The sequence below is a fragment of the Podarcis melisellensis genome (assembly GCF_964234715.1).
Source record: "Podarcis melisellensis genome assembly, chromosome: 2".
NCBI lineage: Eukaryota > Metazoa > Chordata > Lepidosauria > Squamata > Lacertidae > Podarcis > Podarcis melisellensis.
The window spans coordinates 3,265,783-3,289,827 of record NC_138529.1 but is presented as its reverse complement, the minus strand read 5'-3'; the positions used below and the strand labels follow the sequence as shown (position 1 = coordinate 3,289,827).

The 24,045-nt window shown below is 45.6% G+C and overlaps 1 long non-coding RNA gene and 1 pseudogene across 3 annotated transcripts in view; one reads left to right on the top strand and one right to left on the bottom strand.

Moving 5' to 3' along the window:
- Positions 1–8,340, bottom strand: part of LOC309362591 — a 30,370-nt gene extending 22,030 nt beyond the window's left edge. For both annotated transcript variants that reach the window (XR_014165014.1, XR_014165015.1), the window contains exons 1-2: positions 8,275–8,340; positions 5,435–5,551 (exon numbers count right to left, since the gene is read on the bottom strand). This is a non-coding gene — a long non-coding RNA (uncharacterized lncRNA). The remainder of the gene's footprint in view (positions 1–5,434; positions 5,552–8,274) is intronic.
- On the top strand, positions 439–23,494 carry LOC309362571 (twist-related protein 2 pseudogene; annotated as a pseudogene). The gene is made up of 2 exons (XR_014173433.1): positions 439–1,188; positions 20,527–23,494. The product of XR_014173433.1 is annotated as a twist-related protein 2 pseudogene (transcript).
- Positions 23,495–24,045: the final 551 nt, after the last annotated feature.

The following is a 24,045-nucleotide window of genomic DNA, read 5'->3' as shown; positions in this document are numbered from 1 at the left end:
GCCTGCATCGTTATAAGCTTGTGGCACTGCAGTAAGTAGCCCCAAAGAGTCCACCCAGCAGCAGCAAATGCTGCCCCATTTATCTTTTGATCAGTAGCGAAGGCACCAACCCAATGCAACAACTGCAATCTTCGTTGACAAGGTTGTGGGCAGGGGTCAGCCCCGGCAGACCCTTGTCAATTACAGTGGGTGAGGGAAACATCCTCTGGCATCCAAACGGCTGGCTAGAGCATCTGTGCCTAAGGGCTGGGGGGGGGGAGGATGTTGGGGGAGAAGAGAAGAGGAAAGGAAGGCAATCTGGAACCCATAAGCTCTCTTGATGTTTGCATTATCGTGGAGGGCTGCATTGGTCTGTGCACGGCCCCTCCCCTGGAACGCCTTACCCTATCCGTAAAGGGCATTAACAACATTTTCATAACGCCCCTCCTCTCTTTAGCCCTTTAGGAAGGGTGGAGGGAAAGGAGGGTGAATAAGCAGATCCTTGAAGGTTGGAGCAACTCAGAAAGCCTTTGCCGCTCTGGAAGCCGTGGGGCTTTTTTTTTTTTGGAAGGGTCCCACCCTTAAGGTTACCCCATTTGAACCTCGGGTCGCCTTGGTTTGGATGCACCACGGCCTGTTAGATCCAGGTCCTTGCCGCGTCTACTGAGAGGGAAGGGAAGGAGATTCGCAAAGGATGAAAGAGGAAAGCATGTGCCCAGATTCCCCGGAGGGGAGCTTGGTGACCAGCGAGGAGGAGAGTGAGAGGGTCCCCAAAAAAGGCCTGCGCAAGAGGACCCAACTAGGCAAACCCTTGGCTTCGGCTCCCCTGCAGGAGTGCAGTGCCCCCTCGCCCCAGGGGAAGCGCAGCAAGCGCAGCCCCGTGCCACAGACCTTCGAGGACATGCACACGCAGCGGGTGATTGCCAATGTGCGGGAGCGCCAGCGCACCCAGTCGCTGAACGATGCCTTCGCTGAACTGCGCAAAATCATCCCCACGCTGCCTTCCGACAAGCTCAGCAAGATCCAGACACTCAAGCTGGCGGCGCGATACATCGACTTCCTCTACCAGGTTCTGCAGAGCGATGAGCTCGACCACAAGATCTCCAGCTGCAACTACCTGGCCCACGAGAGGCTCAGCTACGCCTTCTCCGTCTGGAGGATGGAAGGGGCCTGGTCCATGTCAGCGTCCCACTGAGACCCACCGGGAAGGTATGTCCTGCTCCATGCTCTTCTCCTACCTTGCACTTCTTCTCTAGGCTGAGTTCCAAGACCAGGGCATGGTTAGCTGCAGACTGCTCTTTAACTGTAAAAAGTTGCAGTGCACATGCAAAAAAACACAACTTTGGGCATGTGCAAAATATCTTTCCAATCACCAGTGAACAACCATAACCAGCTGCCAGATATCTGCAACTAGGCATAAGGGCTTTCTGGTCAGAAGGTTGAAAAAACATGGTACCCTGACAGTCTTTAGATTTGAGCAGTTTTAGACTACACAGAGACAACGTGGAAGTTGAAAGTGGCACATTCCTACAACCAATGGACACATGCCTTTCTTTCATCCCACAGTCACTTCTGGTCCCCAGACCTGCTTGCCAGAAGATAGCTGGTAAGGAATAACCACACTACAGGCAAATGACTCCTTTCTCTAAGACACCAGCATAAAACATTGTGCACACTGTCATTTGTCCCCTGTAAAAAAACTAAAAAAAAATCCCATGGCATTTCATAAAGACATTGAACAGGGATACAAGAACTGCATCCTAAGCACACTTCTCTGGAAGCAAGCCCCTCTGCATTTGGTAGGACTTGCATTCGAAAGACGGTGCTTAGGACTGTGCAGCACTTTGCATGGGACCGGGGGGGGGGGTAAACTTGGATCAGCAACTTAGGTTGTTGTTTTGTTAGAAATAGGCCTGGGCTGTTGTTTATTTGACCCTCCTAATTGAGCAGTTCCTGGATTTCAGTAGCAAAATCCACCACAAACTGCTGGATATGCCAAGCAGGTGCAGGATCTCAGCTGAAACCGACATGCTTGAGCAGGGCATTTTTATGTGTTTGATTAAGCTCAACCTATACGTTCATGTGTATTCAAATTTCATGAACCATTTATTTCTATAAATGGTATTTATGTAAGCAGAAATGCCACAAATATGTATCATTTTCTGCGCCTGATGCAGTTCCAGCCCAAGACAGTCTCTCTCTCTCCCCCCCCCCCCCCGGTGCCTAAGCAGAGCTCACCGAGACCAACGTTTTTGTAAAGTCTCACTTCACCATTCAGATACCGATTCCTGCCAATGGCTTGTCCACAAATCCAGATAAATTCAGAGATGGTCAGGCCCAGAAGATGCCTTTATCCTTTTAAATGAAGAGCTGGATTGTAGGGAATTAAGTACCAATTGCTTTCTGTTTTGGCTGTAGGCTGTAATCCAACGTCAGTCATATTTAGAGTAGAGCCACTGAAATGAATCGAGAGGACTAAATTGTGCCTTCTGATTTCAATGAGTCAGTTTGGAGTACGACTGATGTTGTATACAATGTTTTATCTTTATTTTGTGTTTGGAAGGCAGACCCATTCCACATCGCCTTTATAAGCAGGCCAACAAATTTTTCACCAGGGACACATTACATTCATCCATTTCTAACAGAAATATAAAACCTACACTCACTGAAACGTACATTCAATCCCCCACAATTCTCCTCCATATTAAACACATTCATAATGAGACAAATAGGCACACCAGAGCCCCAAACACACTTCATAACATGACTTGCAAAGGCATCCTGATTTTTGTATATTATGCACAAACCATCTGTCACCCTTTTCATGTTCCTGCAAGAGAAGTCAGCTCTGCTGTTCCCATTTCACAGACTTGGAAATGGAGGTTGATAAAAAGAGCCAATCACCTGGATGCCTGTTCATGTGCCTGCTCTGGATAACAATGGCACCTGATCATTATTTCTATGTGTGAAAATGATGTATACTTCCCTCAGAATAAAACCACACTTTTGGCATTAGATAAGATAAGATGATAAGATAAGATAAGATAAGATAAACTTTATTTGCATTAGCCAACGGCCATAGCAACATAAAGCAAGCAATATATACAAATAAAATATATACAAATAAAAAAGACAGCAATGGGTAAAAAGGGCAATCAAATGGCCAAGATTATCATTCAGATAGTGGCCCTTAATCTCACTGCACCCTTGATAAACCTAGCAACATTTGCTGTTGTCTGATCATTTTTTATGCCACAAATATTTATGCGCTCCTTGCTCCCTCAAGTAAACCTTAAATGCTACCCCACTTCCCTCTGCAGTTAGGGTCAACATTTTTAAAAGTCTTACTGAACCATTTGGACATAAATTACTGCCTTCATCTATTCTTTTCTTGCAGAGGGCAATGAGTTCCTTTGGACATGGTTTAAAAAAACCCAAAATTCAGCCGTCTGAAGCAGCTTGCATCACTTTGCTGCGTGGTATGCTTGGTTCAGTTTTGGTGCATTAAACTGCAAATTTCCTGCTGTAAATTCATAGACTGAATATTCAGGGAGCCAGTTTGCGATTATTACCATCAGATCCACACACAGCCACCCAAACTTTTTTTAGGGTGTTGTGCAAACAAGCTAAACACACATTGGATGTACAGCAATGATTCAAATCAGAGAGAGAAAGGCTTCTATGCTCTTGAACAGGAAACATGATGCACAGATATGCCTACCTCAGTTAATAGATGCACATGAAATGCACTGCAGAACAAAGATTCGGATCTGCATTGCAAAACAGAATAATTGTAAATCAGCATGTGGGGAAACAGAAGTACTGCGGCAGGTTTTAGACACCCCTAGTTGGCTACATTGCTTGACACCCTGACAAGTCTGCTGTGACTTTAAGGGTTTCCAGGAAGGAAGAATTTCACTAGCTGTGATCCCTTCCCCTGCCACCCCCCCCAACCTGGATTTCTCTCATTTAGAAACTGAAGAATCTGGTCCTGGATGCCACTAAGAATGTTATAAGGTTACTTATTCATATCAAACAGGTATCTGATGCCAAGACCAAAAAAAAGGAAACTTGCACTAACGTACCCCAAAATTCTGCAACAAGGAAAGCATAATTATGTGACCCATATAAGATATGGGCAAAATTTCACAACCTCTCTTCTTTTGCATCATTTATCCTACATTTTATTCTTCCTTTGCATACATTTCCCCGAACCTGCTAAACATCATGAAGTGATGCAAATAACTGTGTGACAGAGCAGGGAAGCCCAGTCTTCTGGTGGCCAGAACTCTTGTTCAGCAAGCATAGTCTTCCAACCATAAGGACTAGAAAGCTTAGGGTAGGGAAAGAGATAGAACTTAGTGGTGATGGCGCATCTGCTTTGCGTGCAGGTGGTCCCAAGGTACAAATCCTGGCATCTCTAGGTCGTGCTGGGAAATAATTCTGTCAGAAACCTGGAGAGCCACTGGCAATCCGTACCAAGAGTACTGAGCTTGAGCTGGACAGACCAGGCGTCTCTCTCTGTGGGAGCAGCTTCCTATGCCTTATGAAAAAAGAAAGCAGGCCAGGATTCATGTGGCCCAGTCCTTACAAATCTGCTTTCTAGTGCTTAAAGACTTGGGGCAGAGGCCCATGGCGCAACTCTGCATAATATTTGCATATGCTGATTTCTATGGATAGATGCCTCTGATAAATTGCAATGGCAGGTGAGGAGCAGAGGTCTCACCAGGATGAAATAGGGAAAGTGAATATATATTTCTTTTTATAAAGGGGAGGCAGGAGATCCGAAGTCTGCTGCAAAAGACACGAGACATGGGCCCTCTAGGCCACCTCCTAAATACTCCCCTGCTCAAAAGTTAAGTTCCACTGAACTTTAGGGCTACCAAAACTCCAAGTAAGCATGCAGAGGATGGAAGCTTTCAAAAATGAAGGCTGCAATCTTGCACACATTTAGATGGTTAGTTAAGTCCCATGGAATTCATTGGGACTTACTTCCAAGTGAAGCTGCACAGAATTGTGCTACAAACTCCACAGTCAGTATTCCAATTTTGCAGGTCTGGGCTCCCTCCCCCCCCCCCCCCAGTGAGGAGAGGTTTCTGCAGAATGCTGCTTGACATTTTAAAAGACAACCCCGTCCACCTCCGATCATTCTGTTGACTTCTTCAGTATATAGCCTGCTTTTCTGGACCAGCTGCTCCCCAAAGCAGCTGACCAACACCTTTATAAAAATGGGAACATTTGATTTCAAATTGAAAACTAGCAAGCAGAAATATATATCAAAATCAATGCTTGTAAAAACAGGAAATGGCATCAATTCTTCAAAATAATGAGAAATGATTGAATTAAGTAGCTTGCCCTGTCCTCCTAACGGGGTCAATGGAACAAATTTGATGCATCACCCTGCAAAGGAATTTCGGAACCATGTAGGTGCAACCCTGGAAATGCCAAATCTTACCTCGGACAGTGGCATCACCCGCAAAAGTGTACATTCCAAAGCGCACACTCCAGGATCAGCTCTGCACATGCTGGAACAATCTTCTTGGTTAGCAAGTCCCGTCCATGGCTTAAGCCCCTGGGATGGGATGAAAAGAAAAGAGGGCAATTAATGCCGAAGAAAACGGTGATTGCTCTTTGAGATTGCTGCAGGCAGAGTATCACCCGGAAAGAGGAAAGTGTATCAGACCTAGCCTGATCTCTGACCCTGTGGCTACTCTCTCCCACAGGGCAATAACCTCTCATGACGCCCCCCCCTTCGGCTCAGCCCCCTTTTATTAGACAACAGTGAATTCAGTTTTCGTTTTCTGCCATATGTTGGAAAAATATTGTCTGCTGCCGGAGGAAGGAGAGCTGAAGCATGGCGGGGGGGGGGGAGATCTAACCAACCTGAGAGTCTTTCCCCTTGGCCCCTCAACCTTCAGGATGAGTCTGGGTAACATTAGCTCCGGGGTCATTCAGTCAGGAGGACAACACCCCTCAGCTGGGCTACAGTTAGAACTGATGCAAGCCCGAGACTGATGGCCTATGGAGGTGTCCATTTTCTCTAGGTTGATTCTCACTTCGCACCTTGAGAATGATCATGGGCACCTTGCAAGCCAGCGCAAAGTACTTACAGTAAGTTCCAAATATATACAGCACGTACTGGATTTTTGTAGCCTGTGAGTCCCATGATATAGGGACGTGGGTGGCGCTGTGGGTTAAACCACAGAGCCTAGGACTTGCCAATCAGAAGGTCGGCGGTTCAAATCCCCATGACGGGGTGAGCTCCCGTTGCTCAGTCCCTGCTCCTGCCAACCTAGCAGTTCGAAAGCACATCAAAGTGCAAGTAGATAAATAGGTACTGCTCTGGCGGGAAGGTAAAAGGCGTTTCCGTGCGCTGCTCTGGTTCGCCAGAAGCAGCTTAGTCCTGCTGGCCACATGACCCGGAAGCTGTATGCTGGCTCCCTCGGCCAGTAAAGCGAGATGAACGTCGCAACCCCAGAATTGGTCACGACTGGACCTAATGGTCAGGGGTCCATGTGCTCAATCCTTCCATTAGAATCCATGTGCAACCCTTCCATGATCCATGTGCTCAGTCCTTCCATTAGAATCAATGGGGCTTAAGTAGCAGCTAACATTGGCCAGGCTGTGAGTGCATAAGGAACAATCCTCAGTCCTGCTCAGATCCATCTGTATTGCTACCCGAGTAAGCAGCATCTGATTGGGGCAGACATCAGAGGCATTACTACCCTACACATTTCCTCTTTTTCCTTTCTGCAGTGCAAACAACTCTCACAAATCCAAAGCACAGGGGGAAATAAAGAGAAGTCCCCTAATCAGACTTTAGGCAAAGAAATCTTGGAGCACTTTGTGCTCCTGGATGCTGCAAATAGGTTCTTTCTGCTCTTGAAATTCTGTTAGAAAGGCTGGAGCTGCACAAGCTGTGGGAGACTTCTGTGCTAGTAGCTGTAATTATGCCACAGGCCTGGTTCCCCAACTGAAGCACCCATTCACTTCAATGGCACTTGCGAAGGTCGTGCTTTAGGACTTCTTGTCTGCACTGCCGAATTAGTGCATGCCCAGTGTCCCCTTCTCCACTTGTCCTGTGGCTCCTTTGCTGTGCCACATGCAGCAGAAGAGCCGTAGCGCAAAGACGGAGCATCTGCTTTGCACGCAAAAGGTCCCATGTTCAGTTTCTGGCATTTCCTGGTACGGCTGGGAGAAACCTCAATCCAAAATCCTGGAGAGCTGCTGCCAATTAGTGTAGACAATACTGAGCTAGATGGGCCAACGGTATGACTTTGGAGAAGGCAGCTTCTTGTGGTCCTGGGCTCACCCTAGATTCACTGCACTACATTTGAGTTTCAGATGTTTTCAGGAGGAAAGTTGGTGGAACCACCTGCCACCTGGTTCCCATTTAACCACCTGGGTCCTTTGGTTTAAGTGGCATTTTGCTCATTTATTTTCCCACTTAATTTATTTTCCTCTGGACTGTTGCCATTTCTAAACCTGCCAATCAAACAACTCATGGCAGTGAGCGCACAAGGAGCTAAATGACTTCAGTTTTAAAAAACAAAAGATGAAGCTGTATTGCAACAAAAATAGCAAAACCAATACACGGTGAGCTAAATTCAGAGCCATCTAACCCATCCGTGCTCACTATTAAAATGAAAGAGCAAGCAAAGCATTTCCCTGCCACCTCCAAAATGTAGCAAGTCTTGCATTCCATCATGGGAGAATGTTTCAGAACAAGATTAGAGAAGTCCTGCAATGCAGAACATTTATACTGAGTCAGACCACTGGCCCATCTATTTAAATTTACTGCCTTTATATCTCAGCCTCTTTTCATCATGGAACTCAATGTGTCCTGCATTGGACTCCCAGGTGGTCACCCATTCAGGTACTAAACAGATCCAGACCTGCCTAGCTGCCGCCAGGTGTCTGCCTCACGTACCTTTAGGCCAAACCCTGACATCTAGCTCAGTACTGCCTCTAGCAGCTCTCACTGTTCCCTGAAAATCAAGGGAGGAGCAGAAACACTGTCTCTTGATCTTCAGAAAATAGTCCCTACAGAGCAAGAGACCTCATCTGTCCTCCTCATCACTGCGCTGGGCTGGGCTAGGAGAGGAACCCCTCCTCCTAGCTTAGCACTGCAACAGGAGCATCACTGCTGCTAGAAGATTTTTGCACACAGGAAAGAGGATGGTGCCGCACCAGAGGGAGATGGTGCACCTTTGCAAGAACAAAGAGAAGGAGGTGCCTGATTTTGGGAAAGGGCTGCTAGGCCACCAGAAGTAGCTTTGCAACCTTTATATATACCTGGGCCATATGCAGACTGTGGGTTCAGCACCCCTGCGGTAGAGTCTCAGGTGAGGTTTTTCCCCCAGCCCTACGTGGAGATGGCTGAAGTGGAGATCTTCTGCTGGCAAAGCTGGTGCTCTTCCAACAAATGATGGTTCTTTCCTAGAACAGATTTGAACAGCTGTGATGAGTACTAATTTGATTAACCATAGTATTTGTTGCTACTGGATTTAAAACCAAAACCAAAATGTGCAAACCTTACAAATACAAGTTGGGGTCTATAGGGGGTGAGATTCACTGAATGTATGTTGCATCATCAAGGGGTGAAATCTGGAGAAACTGCCCTCAAATAGGCTCTAGTGTACCAACAGGGTGATTTTCCTTCTCCTTTAGTTATTTATGGAGCAATCAATCGTTTGCATGCTCACTCAGAAGTTAAGTCCCATTGTGTTCAATGGAGCTTAATGCCAATAAAGTGTGCACAGGATCTTAACCTCAAACTGAGAACTGGACTACAATCCCAAGGAAATTGGGAATGTGTGTGTGGAAAGTGTCTCAGAAGATGCATGCCAGGTTACAGCACGCATCTCCAAAGACCAGTTCCATCCCCACTCTTAGCCTGCTTGCTGAAGGGAAGCAAATAGTAGGTGGCCCAGATTAGGTGGAAGTCAGTTCCCAACCTTCATGATCACATATGGTGCCAATGCTTCATTGAAGCATGTAGGAAGCACATATCAGTTTTTGGCTGGCAAATATCATTTTGACTTACCGTATTTTTTGCTCTATAAGACTCACTTTTTCCCTCCGAAAAAGGGAGGGGAAATGTCTGTGTGTCTTATGGAGCGAATGCAGGCTGTGCAGCTATCCCAGAAGCCAGAACAGCAAGAGGGATTGCTGCTTTCGCTGCGCAGCGATCCCTCTTGCTGTTCTGGCTTCTGAGATTCAGAATATTTTTTTTTCTTGTTTTTCTCCTCCAAAAACTAGGTGCGTCTTGTGGTTTGGTGCGTCTTATAGAGCGAAAAATACGGTAAATGTTTTCCTGCAACACTCTCCCCCCACCTGCTGCATGCTCCCAGCACATGCACAAAAAACATGCTCACTTTCCCATACTTTAATTATTACCCAAGTTTATGAATCAAAGTGATTCTGAATAAGAGAATATGACATACCTTATCAACAATTGGTGCTATTCAACCAAGTGTCACTTAGAGTAGACCCCCTTGAAACTGATGAGCATAACAAACTTAAGGTCATTTAATTCCAGTAGATCTACCCTGAGCAAAATTTAGCTGCATAACACCTATCTGAAATTCAGAATAAAATGAATCACAGTACATAGCTCTGAGGTCACATTTCAGGGAAAGCCTCCGAAAAGAAAAATACCAAAGCAAGAGTCTGAAGCTTAACACGGCTGGTGCTTGCCTAATATAAGTAGGAAAGGTGTTTCATAAGGCAGGTGCTGCAACACCTTGCTCCCGATTATCTTGGAGTGGACATCAAGAGCACAGGGCTCTGCTCAAAAGGTTTCTCCTGACAAACAAGGTGACTGGACAAAAGCACATGGCGTAGGGAATTCCATGAGATATTAATACCACTAGGATGTGGGAGAAGTTCTATATTGTTTGCATTTTAATAAGAGACTACCTAATTCACAGTCCTTGAATCCAAACACAAGAAATTTGCACTTTTCTGAATTTTGCAATGCAGTTCCCCAACCTAATAATGGGTACAAAATTCATATATTCAGGGGAAATGTGCATAAATGCATACATTTGTGAAAACACCACACAAAAAATGCATTACATTAGGTGAAATTGCTTGCAATAATATTAGGTGAACTTCACACAAAAATGCTGACAATTTTTTCACCGAATGGCTGCCGGAATGTGGAAAGCTGAATTTAAGGTTGCAAAGATGAGAAATTGAGGCAAAACAAAACTGACGTATTTGTCAATCCTTAATATCACCCATGCCACCCAAAGCTACCAAAAATGTTTTAAAAAGCAAGAATTCCATGAAAATAAAGGGCAGAAACTGCCAATGCCCCATTTATGTTCTCAGAAGGAATTAGCATGTATATGAGAGGGTGCTCAGAAATAATGACGGAGCACCGGGGAGGGGGCTGCTATATAACTCAGACCCTAGAGAAGTATAGGCTTGTCCCTGTATGATGAAGCCAAAGCCTCTCAGATCTGGGTTTGGTTCTCAGTGGGTTGTGTTGTTGCTGTTGTTGTTAAACCTAGGATAGTGGGTGCTTTTGGACTTTAGCACTTTCTGCCAGGATCACACATATATTCAAGTAGATGCCGATAACGCCCTTTGCGCAATAAGAATGCATCTTCATAACTCACCATAAAAGAAAAAGGCTACGTTGCAATAAATAACATTGGCTAAACAGTGCTATTGCATAACGGATCCATTTCCAGTAAAGAAATAAGTAGGACTTTGTGTGGTAAGATAAAAACCACTCGGCAGTGATGTTGTATAACGTCTGCACAAATTCCGTGAAAGCAAATCGAAGAGATTACTCAACGTTCGCTTTGTCTGGAAGTGACCACTGGCTCCTTTCCAGGGTTCGCATTTGATTGAAGGCAAAAACCCATTTCTTCTGAAGTGAAATTCCACTCATCCCTCGGCTGGAACCCTGGAAAGCCCCTGCCAGTCTGTGTGGACAGCGCTGAACTAAATAGACCAGTGGGTCTGATGCGATACAAGGCAGCTTCCTACGTCTGTGGGGCAGGCTGCAGTTAATTTAAGAAAGGCACCAGGTGCACAGGTGGCAGAAAGTTTTGTCATTATGCTTAATAAATTCCCAGGTTGTCCCCAGACATTCAAAACAAGTTTCACAGATAATGTTCCAGCAAACTACAATGGTACCTTGGGTTACAAACTCAGCTAACCCAGACGTAGTGTTGTTGTTGTTGTTTAGTCGTGTCCAACTCTTCATGACCCCCTGGAACAGAGCACGCCAGGCACTCCTGTCTTCCACTGCCTCCCGCAGTTTGGTCAAACTCATAGTGGTAGCTTTGAGAACACTGTCCAGCCATCTCGTCCTCTGTCATCCCCTTCTCCTTGTGCCCTCCATCTTTCCCAACATCAGGGTCTTTTCTAGGGAGTCTTCTCTTCTCATGAGGTGACCAAAGTTTGGAGCCTCAGCTTCAGGATCTGTCCTTGGGTTAAGAACTTTGCACCGGGATGAGAACGGAAATCATGTGCTGGCAGCACGGCAGCAGCGGGAGACCTCATCAGCAAAAGCGCTCCCCAGGTTAAGAACAGTTTCAGGTTTAGAACGGACCTCCGGAACGAATTAAGTTTGTAACCCAAGGTACTACTGTATAGCTCAATTCAAGTCTTTACAGTGGGGCCAGAATCTGGCCTGATTCACATATCACTTATCTTTAGGCAGGCAAGCCACAGGGAGATGCTGGATTCTCTACTAATCTCTCTCTTCACTCTCTCTCCCTCTCCTCCTATGCATTGTGCAAGTTTAGACTTAAGATACAAGCAGCCCTAGCTTGCTAATTCTGGAGGGATGTGGCCTGGGTGACACAGCAGGTCTCCTTGCCTCCTGATGCAGCTAGCCAGACGCAAGAAGCACAACACAACTAGGATACATTCCCATGGCCTGTGTACTCAGCATCTCCCTCCCTCAGGCACCTGCTCCCCACGAAGGGGCAAGCAAAAGGGCCACGGAAGGAAGAGGCAGGGCCACAGCTACCTTTTCTCTCTTTTTAAATCAACATATTAAAGGGCAATGAAGTGGCAAGCCTGTGGCAAGGGTCGGTGCAGCGCATGGAACATGTGAAGTCTGTGTCCAGAGGGCTTATGGTCCATCTACATCAGGGATGGGGAACATCTTGCTCTCCAGATGTTGCAGGACTCCACCTCCCATCAGCCCCAGTCAGAAAGACCAAGGCTTACTTTTTCAAAATGAGAGCAAGAGCATTGGCTATTCTTCTACAGTTCTCCATATTGTTGTGAACAGGGATGTTCAACTTGGACAAATATGAAAGACTGGAAAAGAGAAAGGCTTCTTTCTCTTTCTGTTGAGGAGAGAGTTTGTTTGTCTCAAGTAAGACCCAAATGTAAATGAGATTACACAGCAAAAACACGCTCACTCCTCTCACTGAGTTTGTATACATACTTATTGCAAGAGGCTTGTTTATAATTATATTTTGGGAATGATTCATGTTCCTCTGTAGCTGCATTGTTTTATACTTTCTGGTTGTCCTGTGATCTTATTATAAAGTAGTTGGGTTCTGTGCTATAAATCATGCACTGCTGGTTGTTTGTTTTTGTTAACAATAAAAAATTCAGTGCAGCACCAACTATTTTTTTATTATTATTCTGAAAGGGAAGCCCAGAGAAAAAAGGACCAATGGATTAGATGATCAGTTTAAGGGTGGGATAGTCTCTGGACAATAGGCAGAGAAGCACAGCAAAATGGCTGCTCTGTTGGAAAGATTGTGCAAAAGCAGGTGGTGGCAGAGTGGGGTGGAGAACAGGGAGCTTGGCAAACAGCGAGCATCTCCCAGCCCAGATTGTAGCACGTCCACACTGCTACTTTTTATACCAGTTTAGCTACTAAGGTTTCTTCCCTGCGCCCCATTGTGGTTTCATTAGGGTGCTGTGCTAATCCCAAGCCCCCTCTAAGCTACAGTTCCCAGGGCTACTGGGACAGGGAGGCAGGGGGGAGAGAAGAGGGAATGGCTGTCGGTCATACATGTCAGCTCAACACGGCACGTTTTACTTGAATGTCTGTTCCACTTCAGCTCATCATATTTAGCCCTCCCACTGTGCTTCAAAGTGCTCAGAGCACTTCACAGATCTCCTATGAAATGAATGAAGCTTAAAGCTTCAGGGCCCCTGGTCCTAGAGGCAGTGGGGGAGCATTCTTTGCTGGCACCCAGGGCAGGCACGTGTGTGCCAGGTGCGGGAACTGCCTTGTGGGGGGAGGGCGCACTGCTGGAACGATCCCCACCCACCGGAGCTAAGTGGGGCCGCACTGTACTGCACTGCCTGCCCAGCCAGTGCCACCCTGCTTTGAGGAGTGCACTCACGGCGCCCTACAAGCCCAGCACCACTTTGCAAGACTCGCAAAAATAGTGGGGGCTGGCAGGGTGCGTGCCTGTTGCGTCCTTCTCCCCCACTCTCCAGCTGGATGACACTGTGAGGAATACCCCCTCCCAAAAAACCCCTGCGCCTGGGGTGATGGTGAAACAGACTTGCCCATGCTACGCCTCTGCCTGGAGGAGCCCCAGAAACGACCTTCATCCACATGAAGTAGCACCACTCAAATTGGTTTTTGTTGTTGTATATATTTCAACAATCCCAGAGTTTGAGAGTCAGGAGCACAGATGTTGTAAAAGTGTGGTGATCTGTCATGCAACAACCCCATTGAAGAAGAGAACCTTGTTGGTTGCTAAGGGGCCCCCATGACAACTCAAGTTCCAGGGCCCAAAAAATGCAGGTCTGCCACTGCGCAGATGCATTAGATGCTTCCTAACAACCATGTAAGGTTGACCAGTACCATCATCCTCAAACTGCTTAGGAGAACCAGAAGCCTTCCTCTTAGGAATTGTAGGTAGAGAAGCACACAGACAGAATCAAACATTATTCTTATATGCTACAACTGCAGTGAGAATTATTAGCCCAATGATGGAAACAGGAAGAGATACCATTGAAAGAAGAGTGGCAGATGAAATTAATGGACTATGCCGAATTGGCAAAAGTGACTGGGAAAATTTGGAACCAGTAGGACCAGAATTTCTTGAAAGACTGGAACAAAATTATGTTGTATTTGAAAGATGACTGTAAACAACTGACATCGCTAATAGGGTTACAAGAAGATTTGTAGGCTTAAATTATCATTTATTACTAAATGCAATTTACAAATTGTTTATTTAAGATTAGGATCTAATAGTAATATTAATAAGAATAAAATGCATATTAGAGATTAAGTTGGAAAACCATTAGTCGAGGAGGAGGGACGTTCTAGACTTATATAGCCAAATGTTTTTATTTATTTATTTATAAGATTGATGTTATGATGGAAAATATTTGGAAAAACCAATAAAAATTATTATAAAAAAATAAAAATAAATGAACTGCTTAGGAGAACCCAGTAAGTTTATGGAAGAGACAATTTAAACCAAGAACTTCCTCGTTCATTGCTCAACCTTCAGGGCCACAAGACTAGATTTTATTTTATTATTTTTTAAGAACTAGAGAGTCCCAAGAATCCATGCCTAAAATTGCACTGTTAGAATCGCTTGTTCAACAGCTGCATTATGGTGGAGTGGAAAGAATACCCATCTGATTTTATTCTTATGAAAAGCAGACATGGTCTGCAGGATCTTTGAGGGTGCAGAGAGATTTGAATCAGAGCTGTGGCACTGGAAGACAGCCACCGTAGGGTCATTTTGGGGTGGGGCTTTGAGTGACCACCATACCAGCAAAGGATGGAGAGCTACACTGCAGCCCTGTCCCTCTTGGGACTTATCTCCAAAAAACCCCAAACACGTCAGGGCTGACGGAGAAAGAGCATGATGTGGACGACTGAGAGGGGAAGAGCCAGGCCTGTTTTCAGTAAATGCTGGCTTGGGTTTCTTTGTGGGGAGAGGGGACTTTGGCCTTGTTAAATCTTGCAAAGAGATTAAAAGGGAGAGGGGTTTCCAGGATGAGCTTTTAAAAAAATCTTGGCTGGTGCATCGTTCTCTCATCCCAAGCATTTCGCTTTTGAAAGCAGGAAGGTGTGAGTTATTGCTACACATAAGGCCAAACTATTCCATGTGTTCCAATGCATGATTGATTTTCACTTGTCTACATTGTTTCTTGTTTAATGGCATTCACGGGAAGGGAGTGATCAGGCTCTTGGCAAATGGCGTGGGTGTGTAACCCCCTCCCCCCCCCGTGCTACCACCCCAACAACCCCCTCCCTGAAGGTTGGCATTATTGAAGGGTTGTTAATAATTTTTTTTTATTTTTCCGTCTGCCAATCCCCCCCCCCCAGGAAAAGCATTTTCCCCTGGACACACACACACCCCGGGCCTTAATGTCAGAGGGGCACATTTGTTCCTCTTTCCAAGAACTGTCCAGATTTTTCATCTCTGAGGTGGGCTGGTCCAGGGCACCAGCATTGCAGAGCTCCCAGGCCAAAAGGAAAACCACAGCATCTACCCCCCCCCGAAAACTACCACCCAACCTTTTCTGCCCCCCCCAGCTTTGTTAACTGCAGCTCCTAAAAATCAATCAATCAATATATCATATGTAATGAAGGAGGATGGGGGGAAATGTGCCTCTCATTAAGAAAACTCTTAACGGGTTTTATCCCCCACCCCAAAACAATTATTCAAAAGATCTGAGGGTGGTGGTGGGGAAACATGCTTTTAAACCCCCCCCCCCCACACACATATTGCACTTTAACCTAAAGTGGCAAACAATCATAAAACGCTAAAATATGAAATGTAAAAGATTTCAACAAAACAAGATAGTAAAAGTCCAAAAATAAAATACATAAGAGCAGGATATAATAGCGGGATCTCACTAGCGAAAACAACAGCAATTAGAAGAAAAAAAACCTAGCAAAGTAGACAGACAATGCAAACAGGTTCTGCCGTCTCAGAATCATCTTTAAAGAGTCGGCTGCTTACAGCAGGTGCTTTCAGAAACCCCGTTTATTGAGCTTTTGGCTATTTAATGAGCATTCCTTTGAATTTCTTTTCAGGGAAGTTAGGTGGTTTTTATAGCAAAGCAAGTGTGATCCTGTGCATTTCCTCACCAATTTCCCATCTTTGGGAAAATCGATTTGTTGTGCAACAGCTCCAATCAACTATAATTGTACTTGTGTACACTGTGATCCAGTGTTTTGGGGCTAGTGGCATTTTTTTAGGTGGAGGGTTTTTTTTTTGCTTTTTTTGAAATTTTAACTGCACTGGACTCTTTTGGTTCTGAAACAAGTGTCAAGTGCACTCGCTGCCCCTTTACTATCAAGCCAGGTTCAAGCTACTTGTTTTAATTTACAAAGCCCCGACTTAGGGTACCTTAGGGATCACCTGAACCCTGTACCCCAGCTCGATTACTAAGATCATCTTGAGGAGGATCATTGGCCATTCCCTGAGTGGTGGCACTCACTTGAGAGCAACAAGAAACTGAGCCTTTGGCATCATTGGCCCAGTGCTATGGAATCCCCTGCCAACTGAGACCCAGAGGGCACCTTCTGTGCCAACTTTTAAACACCTGCTAGGACGACATAGTTAGCTGGGGAAACAACAAAAGAAGGATTTCTGCCCAACTGCTTCCTAGTTTCAACAGCCTTAGATTCAGGGACGAGCAAGCGTCCCACGACTAGAGGCATCATATGGTGTGCACACTCATTTATTTCATCCGACGTCTCAGCTCCAAGAGATTTGAGAAAACTCTGCAAAACATTTAAGCAGTGAATCCATCCCAACGATCTGCCCGCATCCCACTTGCTCAAAGCCCCTGCTGACATGAATGGATTACTTACGCAAGCAGCTTAATGTTGGAGCAACAACCTTGCGCAAGTTCACTGCTCTGATGGGACACCGCCCACCCACGGTGACCACTGATGTGATGAGCAGCAGGATGGCCGTTTCAAAAAGGTCACTGTAACTGTGTCTCTGAAAGAGACACCAGCAGAGACAAATGCTTATCTCACGGTGTGAAAAGCTTTACTCAACCGACTGCATCTCAAGCTGCTGCAAGTACAACAAGAGCTTCTGATCACATCAGACAGACAGAAACTTAAATATTCCCTACGACTATGGAGAACCAAACTTCTCCTCAACTTCCTTTCCCTTCTTAGTGATCTTGTTGCTTTCTTCTTTTTTACAACCTGTATTTTAAACTTTGTTTCTGAGTCAAAATGCTGAGTTGGTTTGAAAATGCAAGAGAGAACAAACACATGTGGATCTCCTCTGCCTGCAATTTTAGATCTTCTAAAGGCTAAAGGAGATGCGCTCCAAATATGCTGCTGCCACTGGTGGCCTATTGGCACCACTTTTAAGTGTGCCTGAATTCAGTTGTCAGGGTGAAAAAAGCCACTGCTTTGTAGTTTTGGAAAAGCCCACAGAGGCAGCATCAGCCAAAAGCCACAAATGCATTTAAAAGCACTTTGGAATACCCTCTCCCCTGCATCAGATAATGTGCATGGCCCCTTCCAGAAGTTATGCTGTTCCCGCCTTCAGGTGTCATCACATTCCCTTTCCCTGGGTGGGAACTTGGCTCACACTGTCCTGCATCCAGGGGTGCCAACTTGAATAAAATATTGTGGGGGCCCAGGTAAGCCCCGCCCTGCATAATCAATCACATGATGCAGTACACGCACATGATTTCAATGGGAATGCCCATAAACTTTGTGGGGGCCCAACCCCCTCAAATATTTCATTGTGAGGGCCAAAGCCCTACAGCCCCTAGAGTTGGCTCCTATGTCTGCATCTAAGCTTGGAAACAACCCTAAAAGGTATCCTTCTAGCCTGCTCCAACACTTCCATTCACACACACAGAGCTCTGCAGTGAAGCTGACAAGGCTGAGGAAAGCCTGATCAATTTCATGAGAAAGCAGAGAGGAAGACTTTGAGGGAAACTGGCATCAGGGAAATCCATATTGTTTCCCCTAAACTTGCCAGTTTCAGTAGAAAGCAGAAGAGGTGTAGGTGGAGAAACTGGTGAAAACTGACAAGGTTTTCCTATGTTAGTTTGTTGGGGGAGGAAAAGACGAAAAAGCGAGAGAGATTGGGGTAGGGGCACTGCCACTCTTTCCAGAAGGGATCCAATCACACACCAGCGAATTCAGGTTGCACAATTATAGTTTATTGGGAGGTCTTGCTCAACAAACCCACTTCCACTAAAATGGGAGTTTTGTGGTAAGGAAATTGATGGACGGAAATGCACTGGCAAGTGTGAGGCAACGCTTGCTTTGACGCAACTTCATCCAACCTTCCCAAACAAGCAAACCAGAATGAATGTTCATGAAATAACTTCCCTTGTCCCTGCAAACAAATCAGGACGAATGCTCCACAAACAGTTCCTCTGGAAGTGTTCTATACGTATGGAGATAAATGAAAGAGAAAGGAAGCAGGAAGCTGTTCTCATTCCCAAATGCAGACACCCCTGTAAAAACGGCAGGAAGCGGTATTGTGCCTCAGTTACTTCCACTCACAAGATGCACAATGACAGTATAAGAACATTTAAAAATGCATTGTTGCCTTTCACACCAATGGCAGGAGAAACACTCAACTGTGCTTTTAGGGCGTCAGACCCAGCCAAGGCTGTCATGTGTAGTTCAGCCCCAACTGGCATGCTTGAAAGTTGACCGCCTTAGCAGCTCATCAGCTGGTCCATTCCTCCTCCTTCCTTGCATTCCAGGAGGGACACAAGAGGGGAAAATGGGGAGGAGCAGGCATTGAAAGTGTGAAAAGAAAATCCAAGTAATTTAATGTGATGTGGCTATGCTGATGATTTAGTCCAAGTAATTTAAGGTGCTGATGATTTATGGTGCCGGGGGCCTTCTCTGTGGCTACAATCCCAGGCTCCACAAGTCCGGGCCAAGAGAGATCTGGCTAGCCCCACTTCTAGTTACCTTCAGCCAGCAAGATTTTACTTAATCAGATTTTCAGTGGAAACAGTTAACCAAGATTAAACTGGAAAATAAAAGAGGGTGGCATTTGGATGAGGGTGCTGTGTAGACGCTGACCCTCCGGCAGGCCTGGCAGGCACAGCTGCTGAAATCCTTTCTCCATGCAGCTCCCAAAAGGTTCAGAATGTCTGATCCTCCCTTTTCTCTACTTTTGGCCCATTAGCCAACATGCAATAAACAAACAAACAAACAAACAAACAAACATTGCAACAGGATGCTTTTACTCTGATGTTTTACCTGTCTCTGATGGCTGTTTTCAATACGCTTTGTTGTATTCCATTGCTGGACTCCAACCCTCAGACCCTTAGCTAGCAGGACCAGTGGTCAGGGCTGATGGGAGCTGTAGTCCAGCAATAGCCAGGGACTCCTCACTTTGCCTAATGGTATAGGTCTGCCCATGAGGATGGTGGTTCCTAAGAGGAGCTCAAGAGGAGGCAAGCAAGGACGACTTCTGAGCTTCGCCCCTTTCACTTAACATAAGTGGCAGCCCTGCCACCCCAGACCCGGTGTGGGAGTGTGGTGGCGTGTAGGGACCTTTGATGATCGCTTTACGCAATGCATTAGTGCTACATGTAACTTGGAGAGTGGAGTATTCCTGTAACATAAAGAGCTGGACTGTAGGTACTTAGCACTCATTAGGAGCAGATAAATCTTTAAAGCAAGAGAGAGTTACAAAGACTTGCTGATCTATATATATATATATATATATATATATATATATATATATATATTCCTCATCTGGTTTGTGATCCCTGGAAGGATGGTGGTTTTCAGCTGCTTTCATTTAAATAATAAGGAAATGCAGTTCAAAAGGATCAGCTCTCTCATCTCAAAGGGGTTTTATGCATTTAATTTCCTTTGGAGAACAGGCCCTGGAGAGGACTGGGGGAAAGAGAGGCACTAAATATGAGCCAGCCCGGCCAATCAGAAGGTGCAACTTTTAGACGTTAAAGGTTTCCAACAGAAGCAAAAAGGAGGAAGACCTTCAGGCCAGGCCAGTGTCTTCCATATGTCAACATCCTTGAAGGTTTGGGCTTAACCTCCTGAGATTACCCTGAACAAACAGCTGATAGTTTAACCTGTTCAGTTGATTGTTATCACTTCAGACTGGAGACAGGGAATTTTATTATTATACATTGCATTTCTTAATACAGCTCTGCCCAAAGGACTTTCAAAGCAATATATAGCATACCAACCAACAATAATGGCATTGACAAAAATGAACCAGGGCACAAATGAATTTTTTAATGCCTCCGTGCACAGAGAAATCTAGCACATTGTGGTAAGAGTTGTAGCTTACCCTTCATGACATACTGGTTTTCTATGTGCCGGGTTGAGTGCATTCAATCCTGCCATCTCCCATTGCAGTAGTGGCTAGGCTAGAAACTTGTTTACCATGCAATGAGCTACTTGCTGAGAGACGAACGCCCAGGCACCCAGATGGCCTCATCCGTTCTGCTTAGCAGGGGGGAGCCATGGTGATAGTACTTGTTGCATCCAGTATAAATACTGTAGGCCAGGCTGTTTGTTCCTCTCCCATACAAATACCCCCTGTAAGTTGTCAGTTTGAGTTTGCCACTGATTTCTTTTTGTGGGTTTTGTTTCTCCAGGTCCATTCAGGAAGGTGGCCAGCAGGTAACACGCTTCTGCCTCACCCAAGAGCAGCAACAGAGAAACTCTTCTCCAGAGAAACTCAGGGCATATACTCTGTATGATTCTCCATCACCAGCTCAAAAACGAGACCAAATGTGATCACCATCCTCTTGGGGAGAAGAGAGCCCAGCTGAGATCTAGGATGGAGAATCCAGACTTTCCACCATTACTCTGGGAAGAACTGCAGACATAAGCGAGGCAGTGACTCAAAGCAGGCCCAGACTGCTTTTGCTTGTAACAAGCTGATCTCAAAATGTATATCTAGAACTCTTTCGATGAGCTAATTTATTTTTGAATTTGCAGGTTTTAAGAATAATTGTTTTATTTTCAATAGCTTTCTGCTTCCTGGGAGGTTATTTCCACCTGCTCCCCTCCAGCTATCCACTAGGACCCAAAACAACAGGAATGACTTAAATCCTCTTGAGGTGATCTCCTGTCACCCTCCTTCAACAAGGACTTGAGCTCTAAAAGCCTCACTCCCTCTTCTCCCAATGGGGTTATGGTTATTCCGCTGCCAGAAAAAAACATATTCTGTACATGCTCAGGAGCATTACACTTTTGGTGGTGCTAGTTTATGATTCAAGGCTAAATCCTGCCCCTAAAAAGCAGGACCTGCCCTGGCCTGGTGAAACCCAGCTTCCTCCATTGAGGTCAGCTTGCCCCTTCTAGTGATCCCACAATGGCCCATTCTGGCCCAAGTCTCATTGGGATAAGCACACCTTGCTATTGCCTAACACAGCTACTCACCGCTGCTAAATGGTCACCATATGGTGTTGGGAAATGAGAGAAACCAAATGCTTCTGGGGTGGGTGGGTGTGTATCTATCAGCAGCACAGGCTCAGTAAGTGGTGCAGTGGTCATTCTGTCTCCCCAGGGAACCCTGGGAACTGAGGGACTCATAGAATGTAGTTCTGTGAGAATTCTGAGAACCCGCACCAAACCACAATTCCCAGGAACTGTGGGACTGGGTGAGCCCTTAATCTTAAAGTAGCCTATAAAACAAACCCAAATTTATACTTCAGACATACTCATTTTTTTCTGAACACAGTGGATTGCAAAGGATGCAAGGCCTTCATTGAGAGACTGCAACTCAGTGGTGGAGCACATGATGTGAACTGCCCTGAGATCTTATGATAAAGGGTGGTATAGAAGTCCTGATGATGATGATGATGATGATGATGATACTTTGCAAACAATGTCCCAGACATCCGGCCTCCAAGGAATGCATTGCCTGCTGCCATGTGACAGCGACAGATGTGGCACACTCTTTCAAGGCCAGATCTGCTGCCTCCTTGACAGTCCTCCCCATGTTGCATCTACAGTGGCCTCTGGGCAAAGAGGAGGTGCTGCTGGCCTCCTGCCACCCTTGTTCCTGATGTAGATCTTCACTCACTACTGACAAGGAGGTGGGCGCCATTTTGTGGTATGCCTCAGGTGCCAAAACGTCTTGGGCCGGCTCTGGTCGCAGACTCAGTCTCTGGCATCTCCAGGTAGAAGGATCAGGAAACTGAGGGTGGTGGAAGAAACCCCTCTCCACCAAGATCCTGCAGAGTTGATAGTCCTTGGAAAATGGCCTGACTGGTCCAAGGCAGCTTTCTACATTCTCTCTTTGCCAGGGTTCCTTGGCGACTGTGCTAATATCCCATCATTCCCCTTGTTGGGTGGCTTAAGGCTGGAAAATGACACTTCCTCACTAAATGTAACTGACACGTTCTTTGAATTGCTTCACAGGGGGCAGAATAACTGCCGAGCCCTTGCTTGTAAGCTACCTACTGAATTCTGGTACATAAACTGGGGGCTTGCAAAAGGGATGAGGCCAGAGGTGACCACTGGAACATATACCATAGAGAGCAGTAGCCCTGGCTACTGACCATGCTTACTGGAGCTGGTGGGAGTTGTAGTTCAGCAGCCTCTGGAGGGCCAAAGGTTCTCCACTCCTGATTTAGAGAGGTGTGGGAAGCAGGCAGACAGTTCCCGTTCCCAGATAGGAGGAGGAGGAGGGAAGGGAGTCACCTGCTCTTGCCTTTAGAAGCTGCTTGATTATCTGCAAAAACCAGAATGGGAAGCTTTTCACTGCCAGCTGGAACATTGCTGGCTCATGCCTGCAGATCCAACTGCTATACAGGCACAGCTGAAGAGGGTGTTAAAACAGCTGGCAACCCTAGCCTCCTGTTTCAAAGAACACAAAGCACCTGTATCTTTGAACAGTTCCCTGATTCTACAAGACAAATGACTATTGTTATGTATGGTTATATGGGTCCCTAGAAAGACATTCAAAGGGCATAAATCCCTTTGCAAATGGCAGGAAGGACGTACTTTGTAATTATTCTGCTATGATAATGCTATAGATGTATAAACATACATACAGAGGGAGACTTTTTAAAAAAGTTGTTTTGCAATTGTTTAACCCCCCCCCCACCACCAATTAAGGGCTTTTGGATCTTGCTAAATCTCAAGCACTTCAAAACACAATAAAAGCTATGATGGTGCCCTTGTTTGCAGATAAGACTAATATATTTTCCAGGATTCAAAAACAAGCCAACATCCTCCACCCAATATAACATGTGATTTTGTAGTAAGAATGTTTTTAGAGAGCCTTACCAACAAGGCTGTCAGCTTTCTGAACTGCTCCTGCTCATCTGCCTTTAACTGCTGAAGTTAAGCAAACATTTTAAAAAGTTCAGCAGGAGCCTGGAACTTAGAGGGAAAGCAAGGAGAGCTGTTCCTGGTTTGAAAACAAAGTGCTAAATATCTGCACGATGAGTTGCTACTTAAGGTACAGGGACTGCCAATAATAATGCTGGCAACCCTTTGGTCACAAATTTTACTAGCTATACAGTTCCAGGCTTTAGATGTGCAGTGTGGATGTGAACCTAGCCTGGCATCACCTCTTCCCCACTCTACACAATACAAACATTAATGTATTGTTTTGTATATTATTGTATTGTATATGAGCAACCCAATTCACAAATCTGTCAGAATCTAAAACACAGCTCCAATATTCCACAAAAGTCAGTCTTGACACTCACCTTCCTTGAGCAACTTTTCATCATTCAGCAGGATGCTGCAAAACTGAGGGACTTGCTGCCTCCATTTCCCCAAGTCTGTTTTCCTAGAAGAGCTCTTAAGAGAAGCTTGCTTCCTACTGTCTCTTCTCATCTCCTCTACTAAGCCTAGGCAAGAGCACAGCATCCTTCCCCAGCAGTTCACTTCATGGATTGAGGCCATTGTGACCTCAGAGTAGATTGCACCAATCAAACACATCTCACTTAACTTTTGAGCCCCATCCACCACTAAGTGGGCTGTAGCTACATCTTGCTGCAAGGCTACCTTTTGAGATGGAAAAATGGGCTTATGGCCTGAGATCAGGGCTTGCACAAATGTACCTAGAGAGAGTTGGGTTTGGGGTGGGGAGAGAGGGTGGTATATGTGAAAAGGAAAGAATGAATGGTAACATGCGATCAGTTCCCAGAAGG